Below are 13,080 nucleotides of genomic sequence, written 5' to 3'. Positions count from 1 at the left end.
CAAGCCAAGCTGTGGCAGGTGTCCCACATAAAGTCGAGGAAGATGGGCGCAGATGTGAGCCCAGGGCCAGTCTTCCTCAGCAAAAAGAGGAGGATTGGCAACAGATATTAGCTCAGGGCTAATCTTCCTCAGACACAAAAAATATATCAGATCAAAAACAACATTTGAAAGTGTAGAGAAGCTTGTTTCCAGCTGGGTAAACCTCTCATTTTCATTGAGGGTGATAAAAATGAAATGATAAAAGTAGAAAAAGTCAGTAGTAATTGTGTAGAAAACGAGACTGTTTAAACAAATATCCATGCAACAAATGTGATATGCAAGAAGTTATTTCTTGGTAAGAGTTGGGGATGTTTTACTTTGAGGTGGGTTTTTTTTTATCCCTTTTCTAAAAATGGCTGCTGTATTTATTTGTTGAACTCAATAAAAGATGTTTTATCCTGAAAACATAAGAACTATTTTATCATAATACTCATAGTTTCTTCTCATAAACTGAGAAAATAAAGAGATGTTAGATTCCTAAAATCTTATAGGTTGGCTCACTTTATATCAAAATGGTAAAAGGTTCACACGTATATTCAATCAGTCTGTCATTCGTATCTGAATAAACTATACTTTTATGTGTAGCACACCAAACATAGTTAAACAAGTTACAGTGAATGTGTTCATGTATTAGATCACTAGAAATATATTTTTTGTTTGTGAGGAAGATCAGCCCTGAGCTAACATCCAATGCCAATCCTCTTCTTTTCTTTTTTTTTTTTTTTCCCGCTGAGGAGGATTGGCCCTGGGCTAACATCCGTGCCCATCTTCCTCTACTTTATATGGGACGCCACCACAGCATGGCCTGACAAGCGGTGCGTCGGTGCACGCCCAGGATCCGAACCTGTGAACCCCGGGCCGCCACAGTGGAGCACGCGCACTTAACCACTGCGCTACTGGGCTGGCCCCATAGGTCACTAGAAATATTGTGTCTCTAGTTCCACCACCTCCAGATTTCCTCTTCTGTTTTCAAGCGTACTTTTTGTTCCCATTTCTGGGCTTCAAACATTTGGAAATTTCCCATACTGTGTAGGAGAGTATTCAGGCAGTGTCAGAGTTGAGTCCCACCCCCCACATTCACTGGCCTTGTAATAAGCATGTTACTTAACCACAGTGAGGTGCTCCTTGCAGATTCATGACAGAGTAATATTAACACCTACTTCATAGGGCTGCTGTGATGATTAAATAAGATAGCATGCATGAAGCACCTAACTCGGAGCCAGGCGGACCAAAGGCACTGGTTTCTTCAAAAATATACTATAGATCCATCATCCCAACCAAGCAAAGCAGGCAAGCCCTTTCCCTGTCAGCCTATCCCTGTCCTTAGGCATCAAGAGTCAATGTTTGCTTCTAAATAGAATAAAATAAGTATAAGACAAGCATCATCCCCACAAATAGCCCATTAAATATGTTCAAGTGTAAGACTGACATAAGCAAAATAATTGTAATTCTCTAACCTGCAAAGACCTTCGCAACGCTTACAGGCAAATGGGCAGTCACTGTCTTGGTGACCCTCAGCACGGAGAAGACGTACAGCCAGAATTCTTTGTTGCAGCTCCCTTTTTACTTATTTGGTATATTTCCAATAAACAGTAATCAGGGTCAAATACATTCAACTGTGAAGAAACTATATGGCTCTGGGCAACTGCCATGTTGAATGATGGTCAACTAGGTATGCAGTATGCAAAGATTAAATAAAGTATTAATTATGTTTTTTTTAACCCAGCAGAGACATTGTCAGGAGAAATTATAGTTGTAGATGGAGCATGCAATAGTTATTATTTTAGAGAACATACACATCTATTATAGTTGCTGAGAATGTCAAAGTCAAGGACTCCAGTAAATCTAGTAATTACAGATTGGTTGTGTTAATAAAATTAGCTGTTCTGGTCCAAAATTTTAACTCTGCCCACTCTCAGAACTGTACAAATACCCAAACAATAAACTTCAGACGTTTGTACTGCACATTTCACATCTTATATAATAATGTACAGTTATTGGTACAGAGCTATGTAATGGAATGTTATTATTTCATGGGAAAAACAGACTCATAAAAATAAATTGCAGACATTTTACAATGGAAAATGGTACTTTTCTATACAAAGCAAAAAAGTGGTTAATGTACAATAGAAAGTGCATTGCATGTAATGAAATGCACTTTTTTTGTCTAGCAAATATAATATTTATTGTGTTGGAAATTGTAATATCTTCCCCTGCACAAAGAAATTTCTATTATAAACCTCATTTGCTATTGTGGGGAGTGAAACCCTTTTTCTTGTTTACTAAAGTAGTCTATCTTAATATCAGCCCACAACACTGTCAAGTTCACTTAAGAAGAGCTATGTGTAGATAAGAATAAGACTGAATCAGAAACCAAATATTCCATTTCATCTGTTTTTCATATCTGAGCAAGTGCCATGTAATCCCCTACATCTGGTAGCAATCTCTTTTTGGAAAACATTCTTCTTTTCAGAAGAAAAAGCTAACAATTGGTCAATCTGAGGCTCTCATCAATAAATCTTTTGCCTTTGAATATGTTTATGCATAAGTCAAGATTTGTTTCTCTAGTATTTTTTGAGATAGATTGTTAAGTATGAACTAGGAAGTCAAACACTGTCTTCAGGTGGAGATAATGTACGAAAACCACTGTGGGTCGTTTACTAAACAGACATTGATTGTTACATCAATCAACATATCATGCATCGTTTTTATGACTTACAATCACAGTAAATCAAGTTTCAAATAGGAAGTGCTGTGCATTCTTAGTGAGGATAATTGTCACTTCCTAATGCTGGGCAGCAACTCTGTAGGATTTTGCACCTTATCTGTTCCTTGAGCATATAAAGGTAACCTTGGTTCAATACATGCCAAAGAAAAGGCTCTGTGGTGCCAGATCTGATATACAATCAAATTGAGGGTTGCAGAGGATGGACAGTGAAATCTAGACTGTGCCAACATGTAGTCAAGTATTTTGTATTGCCGCTTACTACGAGGGGCTGGTAAATGAAGCTTCCAGCCTTTAGGTCCTGGAAGGGGCAGATCACCTGGTGGTAGAGGCAGTATAGTGAGTATTCAAGAGCATCGTTCCAGAATCATTCCAAGTGAGTGACTATAGGCACATGATTTAATCTCTTTGAAACTTAGGTCTGAAATGGGAATAATAGTAACAACTATCTCATAGAGTCTTTCTGTAACTAACTAACAGACTAACCAGGTCTTACTAGTTTGTGGAACATTATAGAACTCTTGTAGCAAAAGTTTTCAATCTCATGGCCTCACAGTCCTCTGCCAATTGAAAAGTATTTCCCGTCAGAGGTCTCCACCAACATATGAAGTAGAATCAGCTTCCTGATTCCTCCCTGGAATAACAAATGCTTTAATGCAATACAACAGGAAATCTCCCACCAGTCCCAAGAGCCTGGTGGACTGTGTGGAACTAGAGCTAGGACTTCCAAAGAACTCCAGATTCCTGTGGCCTCAGTGGAAGGTTTTAGGGACTCATGAAATCAATGAATAACCAGTCAAGTTCCTAACTCAAACCAGGCCTCTTGGAAGAAAGACTTGGCAAAGACAAACCTGATATGTTTTCTCAAATATAAAACACTTCAGAGGAAATAGATTAACATCTCACTCTTGAGACAGAGGAAGGACTAGATATCTTCTCCCTGGTCAAACTGAAGGGGTAAAATCTATCTTGTGCTTCTCTGTTTCATTTTACTTTATGGAAAGGCAATATGGATGTTTTACCCCATATTTCCCCAGCATCCAGGTTTAAGGAAGGAGGTTAATGGGAAAAAGGGCGAGGAAATGCTCATTACTCCAATCGGGAATTTCTCAAACCTGGAAGCATAGAATGGGGTGCAGGAGCCCTCAACTCTTGCTTTGTTCTTATAACCTTCTTGACTCTTATTTCATACTTCCTTCTTTTCCCATAGAGCTTTGCCCTGTGAGTACTCATCTCACTGTTTCACTGATTTATCAGGTCAAGTGTGGCGGTATTTTTTAATAAACTGAAAGGAACACACACCACTGTGCACATATACATATGCATTAATACACATGTGACCAGATATGTATATATTCACACATATACACACTAATAAAAATTAATGTACACACATGCATGCACATATAACACACAATGCAAATGTGCACATGTGTAGCCACATCTACACACATTCACAACTTCATTGACACACAAATTCTGCTTTCGGCAATCATTTTTGCTCCCTCAGGTTCTTCCTTCTCCTCCCTCTATTTCTATCAGCTATTCACTCTTCCCAGTAGGATGATTAGCCTAGGACAAATAAGAGAAGGTGCCACTCAACCTTGTAGGTAATAAACATATGGAACTTACTTTGAAAAGATGAATACTGGCAAGAAATGTAGGTGGATTTGCAAATATTCCAAACAAATTTATGAAAGAACCAGAAAAGGCAAAGAAACTGAGATAACCAACCCATGAGGACATCAGTGAGCACTGTTCCAGGAGGGGAATGGAACAAGGTTCTAACTCAGGAAATTTTATATTTCCACAGAAACAATTCCTATTACAGATGGAGGTTATTAATAGCCCCATTTAATGGCAATCTATATCCACACTTCTTTCCATGTAACTTTGTCATCTCCTCCCACTCCAACTCTGGACTTGGTCATTTGCCCTGTTTTGGCCAATGAGATGTTAGCAGAAGTTTGACAAGCACAAGAAAGTTTCTGCTTGCTCTCTTGCATGACTGGGTTTGTGGACTCCTGCACACTGACATGGCTATGAGAACACACTGGACTAGCCTATGGGAGAATGAACAATATATGTAGTTGAGGCAAGTGGCCTGAGCCAAGGCCATCCTAGATCAGCTGACAGCTAGTTGATCTCTTAAGAGAACATGTCAGAGAAAGAAGTACTATTCAGCCCCAATTGTTGATCTGCAAACTTTTAAGTGGTTTCTTTTAAGGCACTGAATTTTGGGGTGACTTGTTATGCAGCATTATTCGTGGCAACAGATAACCAACACAGAAATTGTGATTTAGAATTAGGGTGCTGTTATAACCAAAAACTAAAAAATGTGGCAGTGGCTTTGAGATCAAGCAGTAGGCAGAGTCTGTAAAATTGATGAAAAAACTGCTATAGAAGGATGGGAAAATAGCAACATGGGTTATGTAGCAGAAAAAAAATTTGGTAAAACCGCCAACATGGTAATTCAGAAGATAGAAAATGTACCTAATGAAGTTTGGGATTTGAGCAATAACATTTCCAGGCAGAATGTTGCGAGTATCACTGGCTCTTACTACCTGCATACTGATAAGGTTCTGTAAGAAAGAGAAGGGTTAGAGGAATAACTGACCAGTGTGTAAGCAAATTTACACAGACACTACAGAAGGACCAGGACTTCTTGGTTGGAAAAGAAAATTGTTTCTCATCTCTAGACTCTCCAGCTAGCAAAAGATTCTCAAAGTAAAATACAGGCTGGGGCAAGGATCCAATCAAATATTTATCTTTAAGACTTCTTATTATGACCTCTGAAAGAAATAAAGCAGAACCTAGCAGACCCTCTAAGCTAAACAAAAGGACTGCTAACAATCTTAAGAGCATTGCCCCACAGCAACCTGGCGACCAAATAACAGCAATTAAGTCTACAGAGAGATCTAGCTCTAAAAGAATTGTAGGTATTGCTTTTGGGCCATCAGATTTATAAGAAACCCATAAAAATTTTGAGGGTAGTGTACTGACAAAAGTTTCACCAATTTATACTGAAAAAAAAATTTGAGACTGTTGAAAATGTAAGAAAACCTCTGGGGTCCCCATTTTCACAAACAGGAAGTAGGCTGGAGAAAATTGCTCAAAAGACACAGAGGTGGCCAAGGAGGGTGGAAAAGTGAAGACATCCCAGATGGTAGAGCACACAGCATAGAAAACAATGGACTGGAGAGTCACTCTCAGGGATAACTGAGGCCTAATCAAGGAATATTCCCCTCCTCTGAATTGGAGGTCCTGGTAGCATTTGATAGGCTAGACTTCAGAACTGCTATCAACCCATATCTCTTCTGTGTTTTCCATTTTTCCTCTTCCTAAATGGGACTGTCTACTACGATTATCCTGTCCTTCTTACCCCCAAGTGTTAGGTTTGGGGGCAAATACCTTGTCTTCATAGGTCTTCAACTTAAAGAAACTGCATTCGGGGCCGGCTCTGTGGTGTAGCGGTTAAGTGCACGCGCTCTGCTGCTGGCGGCCCAGGTTCGGATCCTTGGCGCGCACCGATGTACCGCTTGTCAGGCCATACTGTGGCGGTGTCCCATATAAAGTGAAGGAAGATGGGCACAGATGTTAGCCCAGGGCCAGTATTCCTCAGCAAGAAGAGGAGGATTGGCACGGATGTTAGCTCAGGGCTGATCTTCCTCACAAAAAAAAAAAAGAAAGAAAGAAAGAAACTGCATTCCAGGAGCCACATTCAGACCTGTTACACATCTTGAGATCCTAGACCTTGAGCCTGATGATCTGATTAGATAGGATCTTGAGGAACCTTGGGAGGAGAGGGTGAGTGTATTTTGCATGTGGGAATAAAATGAATAGTTGAGACCACAGTGCGGACATTCTACCTCTGTGTCAGTTTCCATTGCTCCACATAATGCTGCATAATGGACCACCCAAAACTGAATGGCTTAAAACAACAATCATCTATTTAGCTCACAGGTCTGCAGGTTTGTGATTTAAGTTGGGAATTTCTCTTGACCTTGGTTGGGCTCACTTGCATGTTTTTTCTAGGTCAGCTGGCTGCAAGCTGGGATCATGTTTCTGGTGGTGGTTGGGTTGGGGCAAGCACATCTCAAATGACCTCAGCTGTGACAAATCCACTCCCCTCCACAAGTCTCTCTCATGCTTTCAGCAGACTAGCCCTAACATATATTCATGATTATGATGAAGGAGCAAGAGAAGAGTATGATTAAGATCATGATTATGAAGAGTAGCAAGAGAGCAAGCCTCAGTGCACAACGACATTCTATGCCTCTGCTGTATCACACTTGCTAACAACTGATTGGCCAAAATAGGTCACATGGCTGAGCCCAGAACCAAGGAGTGGGGCCATCAATACAATCAATCTACCATAATTCCCAAACTATCTTCCATGGAAACTAGTGTCCCACAAGATGTTATGAGATGTTCCACTAAAAAAGGGTTCTAGGGTCAAACAAATTTATAAAGTGTTGCTTATTACATCCTCTTGGTGAGCCACAGTACTCATTAACCTATTAAAGTCTGAGAATTCCTAGACCTGTTTACCTTGGTTTAACTGGTGTCTCTCACACTTATTTAGCCATGAAACACATTAATCAAAGAAAACATTTGAACACATCTTACAGAACAAGTGTTCCCTGAATGACAGTCTGAGAAACACTAGTCTAAGTTATGAAAGCTCGTTGTAATAACTGCATTACAATAAAGAGCTTTAGGCAACCTGGAAGCTTTCACAACACTGATAAATGAACTGCTCATGGTAATTATTTTCTCTACTCCCAGATGAGAAAACGAAGAGTCAGAAAAGTTAAGAAAGCCCACAGAAACGGAGAAGCAAAGCTGGGATGCATACCCATGTCTGCCTGACCAAACACCTATCATCTTTCTATCTCCCTACCTGTCAGTGGTGGAAGGTCAGAACCATGACAAATGCGAGGCAAAGCAGCACAGGGTGACAGTCTAGTAGTCAAGAAACTGGTTTAGTCCTGGCTTTGCCACTAACTAAGTGATCTTGAGCAGGTCACAACCTCTTAAACAGAGTAGATTGGAAACACCATTCTTTATGCTCCCTTGCAGCTTGAAGAATCTGGAAAATATTTTGATGAACAGCTCTTTGGGACACAAGAATCCTCTGAGGCTTCCTCATCTGCCACCATAAAAATGACCTAAAACTTACTGCCTTGTCATTAATCTAGTCCTGAACATAATAAATTCATTTTTTAATTTGTTTATTTCAATCATTTAAGATATTCAAAATATCCTTCCAGCCTGAAACTCTCCCCTTGCCCTTTCTAATTTTCCAGTAAAATCTCGATGATGTATTCCAGTGAGGGCATATTAATATTCTAAGGAAATACAATACTTGTACTGCAGGCTCTAATTTTAGAACATTCATCACTGAGGATGGTTTTCTTCTTCCTGTCCTAATTTTTTTTTCAGGTTGTCAGCCTATTGGGCTACATTAAGCTAGGTGGTGATTTTCCTTTATTAAACATTTCTTTCCTGAGGGCTTGCCCTTTGTTTGGAGTGGCAGAAGGCCCAGGAAAGGAAGAATCCATAGCCCTTGGCTGCTCTGAGCTTGCCCTCTAACTGGGGAGACAGAACCTGGAGCAATAGGAGACCATACAGAAAGCACCAACCGAACAGCAGAGACAAGGTCAATTTGTCAGGAAAGCTATTTTATTGTTCTGGAATCCATCCTGGCTTTACCTCTGTGTCATGCTGAGGCAATGCAGTGAACTGTTCTCAAAGTTATTTCCAAATCTATGATCTAATATCTGGTTTTGGTGCAGCAGCACCCACAGCACCACACTAGGCGTTCAATTAAATCCTTTGTCTTGAAGGAAACATCCAAAATACACTTCAGTGTCCTGTTCTCCTACAGGAAGCAATGCAGCTCCTATGCTTTTATTGCCAGCAATCTAACATACCTACTAGGATAGCTTCTCCTTCCTTTAGGGCAGAGAGGGCCTCTAGGGTAGGGTTTCTCCACCTTGGCACTATTGACATTTTGTGCTGGATACGTTGTTGTGTGCCTTGTGGGATGTTTAGCAGCTCTAGATGCCCACTGGATGACAACAGCACTCCTCACCCCAGACATGACAGTGAAAAACAACTTCAGACATTGCCAAGTGTCTCCTGGGTGCAGATCTCTACTGGCTAAGAATCACTGCTCTAGAGTATGAGGCAAAAGATCTCAATTTGTTTTGTTAAAAATGGATACCACCACCACTACCACCACCAAATAATGTCCCTGGGGTGCCAAGCTTTCCTCAAAGCCCTCGCCCCTGTGTGTAGTCGAGACTTCTTCTCACAGCTGTTCATGTCCAAGACCTTCATTTGGCAGCTGTTCTGTTCTGCTGCTTTTCCACTTGTCTTCTACTCTCAATACCTTTTGCTGCTCTATTCACCAGGTTTTATAGCTCTTTATCAGGCTCCCAATAAGGAGCCCATTCTTCAAGTTTCTATAGCAATCATTCTTGAGCAATTTGGGACAAATTCAGCAACAAAATTGGGGAATATTCCAGTGGCATGACATGGTGTCACATTCAGAAGTCTTGCTTCCCAGGGGTGGTCAGCCAGGGTGATACACCAAAGGCAGCATCGTCCAGTTCCTTCCCTCTCAGGGCAAACTCTCTGTGGACCCATCTGAGCACACTTCCCAGGACCTCCACCTCTATCAAGCTAGGGTCAAACTGAGAGTCTTAAAAAGTCTAGAGTCTCAAAAAGGTAATATCATTTGCTTTAAATCATAAAGCTAGCAGATGGGAAAACTAGGATTTGAAGGTGTGTTTATCTACCTCCAAATGCTCAAGTCTTTCTATCACCACCACACCAACTGCCTTCCTTCAGAAAAACTAGAAACAATGATTTGGGAACACCATGAAAGGCATTCCACATTTATCCCTGCCTTTCCTCACACAATAGTACACACATGGACATCTTTTCATGCCTACAACACCAAACCAATAGACTGTGATACTAGATTAATTTAATAAACATATACGGTTTATGGTGTGGCAGGTACACCCTAATTTAATCCTCACAACAACCTAACAGCAAATATTCTCTTTATTTGTTTTTTGTCAACCTTATTTCCATTATCTGTTTAAGAGTCTGTGGAAGGACAGCTTAAAACCATTCAGTGGTTGTTCCTATCCATGCAGTGGCCTGAGCAGTGGGAGCTGCAGTCCAGTCTTCGGTGGCGGGCTGAGCACTCAGCCTTCAGTAGGGAACTGCTTGATAGGCACAGAGGGCACCCATGCACCTTCAGACCAGTCTATGACCTCGAGTTGAATAGCAGTAAATTCGGAAGCTGGAGCAGTCCACTCACCCTGAAATTTCTCCTTGGTCACAGCCTTTTCAGCAATGGCCTGCTCTTCCTTTTCAATCTCTTCAGGATCTCTGTAGAAGTAGAGATTAGGCATGACCTCTCATGGGTGTTCACAGGAGATGGTGCCATGTATGCACAGAACTTCCCAGGCCAGCATCTACCACATTAGACCCACTGAGTGAGGTTCCTGTTGTTGCACAGGATGGCAATGCCCACACAGTGCAGAGGAGAGTCTGTGTTACACAGAGTGATGAGACAGGTTAGGACACCTACTGTGAGAGGCTGGTGGTCCGTCCTGGGATCAGTAACCACCAGAAGTCTCAGCTCCCAGAAGGCTGCCTGGATCTAGTTAGTGAAGGTTCCTGGAGTCAAGCGGCCAGCAACAGGAGTGGCTCTAATGGCAGCCACAAACTTCAGCACAGCTCACTGTCAGTATTCCTAGACAATATGACACTGACATCAGCTGAGTTTTCAATGGCAAAAATGGCACAAGCTGACAACAGAAGCTTCCCCTAGATTCTCTTGTGATTTATGATGTAGATGTCATCACTTTTCCTTTTGTACATGTACTGTTCCATTGGGAAGTCAAGGTTGGGGCCACCTAAGTGGGTTCCTGCTGCAAGGAATCTGAGGACACCTTTCTTCATTTACAGAACATCAAGGGCTCCGGACATTGTGAAAATTTCCTATAAGTTACAATGGGAATCCAAAACAAAGCTGTATGGGCCCCTCTCTGGGTAGTGCAGAAAGGCTCTTTATTTCTATTTAAAGGCTGAGTCAACAGAGGCACAGAGATGTTTGTAACCCAACCAAGATCTCACAGCTAGTAAGAGGCAGGACTGGACAAGCCCCAAAATGCTTTAATTGCCTGCCAGTCATTTGCAAAGAAAAGAATGAGAGAGTTTGGTATTAACCAAGTATATTAGTCAGAGTTCTGCAGAGAAAAGAACCAATAAGTAGGATATATATATATATATATACACACACACACACACACACACACACACACACACACACATATATACACAGAGAGAGAAGTTGAGAGATTTTATTTATTTATTTGTTTGTTTGTTTACTTTGGTGAGGAAGATTAGCCCTGAGCTAACCTCCATTGCCAATCCTCCTCTATTTCCTGAGGAAGATTGGCCCTGTGCTAACATCTGTGCCCATCTTCCTCTATGTTTTTTATATGTGGGACGCCTGCCACAGCATGGCTTGATAAGTGGTGCACGTGTCCACGCCTGGGATACGAAACTGCAAACCCTGGGCTGCCGAAGTGGAGCACACAAAATTAACCACTACACCACCAGGCCGCCCTGAGAGAGATATATTTTAAGGTATGGCTCATGCAATTATGGAGGCTGGCAAATCCAAAATTTGTAGGGCAGGTCAACAGGCTGGAAATTCAGGTTGATGCTGCAGTCTTGAGTCTGAACACTGCAGGGCAGGCCAGCAGGCTGGAAATAGACAGAATTTCTATGTTGCAGTCTTGAGGCAAATTGCTTCTTCTTTGGGAAACCTGTCTGTGCTCTTAAGGCCTTCAACAGATTGGATGAGGCCTACCCACATTACGGAGAGTAATCTGCCTTACTCGAAGTCTATTGATTTAAATGTTTATCACATCTAAAAAACACCTTCACAGCAATATCTAGACTAGTGTTTGACCAAGCAACTGAGCACCATAAGCTATGCAAGTTGACACTTAAAATTAACCATCACCCCAAGGAACAAGAATAAGGCAGAAGTGTTATTCTTGGCATCCACTGATTGCTCAAAGGGAAGTTGGCCCTTTGCATTCCAGCAGAAAAGAGGTGCTGTGCGCAATGTATCAAAACCGAGAACAAAGCAGTGGGAAAGCCACGAAGAGGATTAACACAGAGAATAGAGGGAATGTGTCAAAGCTGAGCACATTCCTCAGGAAGGTGGAGGGCAGCAATGCAAGTAATGACAGGCCAGGATGCTGCAGGAATGAGCACAACAGGATGGCTTCCTTCCTTGAAATCCATGCTTGCAGATTAGATCTGACTTGTTTTAGATAAGTCTCCATGTTAACAGATAAGATGTGCCACAGTCACGGAAATAACGGAATTTTCAAGAGCTCTGAAAACCTCCTTCCCACCTAAACTCTTCTCCTATCATCCAAAATGGCTTTTAAGGGTATTCATTGATGGTAAGCACAAAAAAAGACACTCTGAGCTCCTGCAAAGGGTTTTATCCAGAAACAAGCATGTGGAGAATGAGCGTAAATTAACAAACTTCCTTTGCAAGAGGAGTTTCCACTGCCTATAACCCCTCCTGGTGCCGTCTGCATCCTTGGCTTGGTTTCAGAGATTTTATGTTAGGTTTTTTGGTTTTGTTTAATATGTTTTCTCCCTAATAAAAATGATTAGTGGTGAGAGGTTCTAAGTGCCGCAAGGAGAATACATTGTAGGATGTTATGTATTAAAAACTGGCTTGGGATCCAGGTGTCAGCTGCTTCTTACAACTCAGCTCAGAGCTGGTTCCACTTCTCTTTGCTATGTTCAGACTGGCCTCTGGAGAGCAAAATGTCCATGTGCAGTGGTTTTGTGAAATTCTTGAATGGTACAAAGAACAAAAACAGATAAAGGGAGATGACTCAGTTGTTCAGGAGAGAGATCACAGACACAAGATACATTCCAATTTCTCCTCCTTTGCTATCTGACCTTGGGCACTTAACTACTCTGTGCCTCAGTTTATCCACCAGCAATACTCAAATGGTAATAACATTTGTGTGCCTTCTTCCTACCTAATAAGTAATAAATCAGGATGTGGGAACACTCTGTAATCCTAAGGTATATAAATCAAGCACAGCAAAATATAGAAACCATCAATATCATCACCTTGGGTCAAAAACAAGATTTAAATTCCAGGCTCCAGTGATTGAAGGCTAGTGGGTGGAAATGCTGTCAGTTGGCCCATAGCTCTTGTCTCCATGTTTAACATGTTCTCCTTCAGA

The 13,080-nt window shown here is 41.4% G+C and overlaps 1 pseudogene; it reads right to left on the bottom strand.

Annotated features, from left to right (window-relative positions):
* Window positions 1-9,901: 9,901 nt before the first annotated feature.
* On the bottom strand, window positions 9,902-10,777 carry LOC101403945 (small ribosomal subunit protein uS2 pseudogene; annotated as a pseudogene).
* Between the last annotated feature and the right edge of the window lie 2,303 nt (window positions 10,778-13,080).

This window comes from Ceratotherium simum, chromosome 10 (assembly GCF_057802395.1).
Source record: "Ceratotherium simum simum isolate JZ-2026a chromosome 10, ASM5780239v1, whole genome shotgun sequence".
NCBI lineage: Eukaryota > Metazoa > Chordata > Mammalia > Perissodactyla > Rhinocerotidae > Ceratotherium > Ceratotherium simum.
The sequence above is the reverse complement of the archived record's forward strand: the minus strand, read 5'-3'. Positions and strand labels throughout refer to the sequence as shown.